The following is a 3,879-nucleotide window of genomic DNA, read 5'->3' on the forward strand; positions in this document are numbered from 1 at the left end:
AGTAAATTGTACGCAAATAACCATCTAAAAAATGAAGAAAACTTTTGAAAATATTATTTAATCAAATATACCTGAAAGATCCTGAGAAGCACTTCCGTGCCTACCTATTTGGCCATTTTGATGAACTTGGGTATCTAAAAATAACAAGTACAAATGGTAACTAAAATTTTTTCCTCTAATAGTGTCAAATTTTCTTATTTTTGTGAGTAATCGATCTCAATAATGTTACTAACAGCTTAAACGAACTTGAGCAACTAAAAATAATAATTACAAATTTTATTTATTAAAATCCAAACGATCACTAACAAATAACTAAGATATTTACTAACCTGTACGAGCTTTATCTTAAAGCTTTGTTACGAATTTGCTCAATCTCCTTATTTTTGTTTCTGCTACTTTGCTTGGAGATAGGACTTCTTTCAACCATAAGTGATGTGTGATAATTTGCTCTCTTACGATTAACCATTCTCTGTTACATATTGTTAGAAAAATAATGAAACCATAAATGTCATATATATCACAATCAACATGAAGACAAATATGCAAAAAAACAATAAATAAGAATAATTATTTATTAATAAAACAAGTTATTAAACAACAAAACTTGTGTCAACTAAAAGAAAAAAAAACCTGAAATGTAATTCAACTCTTAGCTTATTAATCAAAATCACTATTAGTAAATACTATCATCATCACTGTCAAAATCATCACTAGAAGCATTTGATTTTTCTTTTGCTACATCTAAAGGAGTATTGATCACAGTCCCAGGCAAATTATCTCTAACCAAAGCAGTATTGTCAAAGTTTTCGAGAAGTTCCTCTAATCTTCGACCACTATATGATTCATTAGCTACAAGTAATTCTCCATCATCTCCAACCTCATTCTCTTCCATATTAAACAAATCTCTAGGTTTTGTTATCACTGCAACATGCCAATCCTTTTCAACAGGTTCTGCCACATGAAATACTTGTACTGCTTGGGTTGCAAGCACAAACGGTTCATCAATATTAAGCGAAGAATTAAGATTCACAAATGTAAAGCGTAACTCATCTTTTTTTATCCCTCTACTAGAATTTACATCAACCTAATCACACTTGAAAAGAGTAACTTTCCTCTCTCCATAATAGTCTAGTTCAATAATATCCGTTAACCTTCCAAAGTATGAAATATCTCTTGAAACAGGATTTTTATCTTTAGCACTGGCGAAACTTGAAGTTTTAACTGTAACAGCCACAATGCTATTTTGAGTTTTGCTTTTCAATTCAATTTCTTTTATTCGAAACCTAAACCCATTTATCATATATTTCTTAAATCTTGAAATCGTTCTATTAGGTCTTTGAGCTAGTCGTTTCAAATCTTCTGACACAATATTGTCTCCTTCTTATTGTAACCTCTTAACCTGTTTAAATAATATAAGTCAATGTTAATAAATGAAAGAAAAATGTAATATAGATATCCATTTTGTGGATCTAATAATATCAATAGTTACCTCTGTCTAGAACCATTTAGGGAATTGCTTACTATGAATACGAGCAATATCAATTTGTCTGGCACGACAATTTGCAATTTTAATTATTTGGAGATGCTTCCTATATTAAATTAAACAATTAAATAGTGAGTTACAGATTTTTTTTTTTGTTAAAATTCATTTACAAATGGAATAAAAAACTTACTCGATAAAGGGGGTAACTTCTTCACAATTAAACAATACGTATTTATGTGATTGGGACAAAACTAGAGGATCTAAAAAGATAATCTCTTATTTACCCATTCCACGTCCAGTTTTTAAGAATATTGATAATGATTCATTATTTCCTTCCTCATTTTCATCATTTCTTGATGGTTGATTGAATTTTGTTTCTATTCCAGATAAATAACGAGAGCAAAAAGTCAAACACTCTTCTGCCAGATACACCTCTACTATAGAGCCTTCTGGATGGCATTTATTACGAACATATGACTTTAATTTACACAATTTCCTAATAAATAAAAGCAAATATTTGGTAGTTTTACATAAATAATGAAAAAAGGTTTTCTTTTAAAATATGAACATAACATATATTACCTTTCAATTGGTTACATCCACTGATATTGTATTGGTCCAGCAATCTTTGCCTCATCTGCTAAATGAATTGGCAAATGTACCATAATATCAAAGAATAGGGGCGGAAATACGTTGAATAGGGGTGGAAATACATTTTCAAGATGGCATAAAATTGAAGTGATACGATATGTAAGTAGAGCAAACTCTTCAACTATTCCAACTTTAGAACAAAGATCATTGAAGAAATTGCTCAATTCAATCAGCACTGAGCTAACATTTTTTTGCAAGGACTTCCTCACTGCCAGTGGAAGAAGTTGATGCATTCATATGTGACAATCATGACTTTTTAATCCATGAATTTTATGTTGTTTAAGGTTCACAAATCGTGAGATATTTGCTGAATACCCATCAGGAACTTTGACATTTGATAATACTTTATAGAAGATGTCTTTTCACTCTGAGTCATTGAGTAGCATGCTTGTGGTAGCCACTGTCTTTCCTTCTTTATATTAGAGATGAAGAGACTGCTTTATTCTCAATTCTTTCATATCAAGACGTGCTTTTGAATTGTCTTTGGTTTTACCTTTAATATTCAACAATGTCCCAGTAATGCTATCAAAAATATTTTTCTCAATTTGCATAACATCTAAGTTATGGCGAATGAGGTTATGCTCCTAATATGGCAACACAAAAAAAAAAAAAAAAAAAAAACTCTTCTTTTTCCATATCACATTATGCTCATCATTGACATCATGCCGTTTACGTTTTCCATTAGTATTTAATTATTGTTTTCCATATATAGTGTGCACTTGATTCTTCTGTTCTAGAACATCAGTCCCTGTTAATGGAGTTGGAGCATTTCCCTCTAAGAAACGACGATGCCCTAAATAACAATACTTATGCCAATACTCTACCCTTTGATAAGATGTGTTTACATTAAAATACTCTAGCCTTTGTAATAAAAAAATATATTATCAAAATAAATATAATAATTTAAAATTTTAATATTATTTTAAATGTTAAAAATAATTTAACATTATTAATCTACTGAATTGATTATATTATTTATATTATTTTTTAATTAAAAACTTGTAAAGTCAATGTTCTAATTACTATATTCCAAGATTATTATAATAAAAAAGAGGTCTATTAAAATTATTCTTTAATATTTGACATCAATCGCATTAATCCGATAAAACATAAAATAGTTAAAACGATTTATACTAATTCACAGTATGTGAAAATAAATACAAACTTTCAGCTGATCATATTCAATGTTTTTAGTTGGATTCATTATGCTTCATCAATTTCAGCTTGTGGATCACGTTTTTCACTGAATATATATATTTATGGTTGTTTAATTATGCTTTTTGTTTTTGGTTCTTCGACCACGTCAATACTTCGTTTTTATTTCAAGATATATTCATGGCAAACATGCATGTGCAGTGGAACTACATAATAATCCGAGTTATTTATTAAAATAAGAGTGGAAGTTAAAGCATTTTTATACTTGATTAAAATAGAATTTATAGATTTTGGGCATCCTTTCTTTTAAGGCTAACCGAAAAATATTTACGTTGATTTAGAATAATAATTGAAATTCTAACAGTTTTATCTTAAAATGAGTCCCAACTATTTTGTGTCTTCAACTATTTGATAGTGAATTTCATAACTGATAAAATTAATATTCTATCATCAATTAAATAAATGTTACATTAGTTGAACTCAATTATTACTTTATTGGGATATTTAGTATCACTTTTTGTTTTAATAGTAGCGCATTTGGAAATAGTTTATTTTTGGGGAAAGGACACAGAGACCCCTAACGTTGAATA

The sequence above is a fragment of the Citrus clementina genome, unplaced genomic scaffold (assembly GCF_000493195.1).
Source record: "Citrus clementina cultivar Clemenules unplaced genomic scaffold, Citrus_clementina_v1.0 scaffold_3, whole genome shotgun sequence".
NCBI lineage: Eukaryota > Viridiplantae > Streptophyta > Magnoliopsida > Sapindales > Rutaceae > Citrus > Citrus x clementina.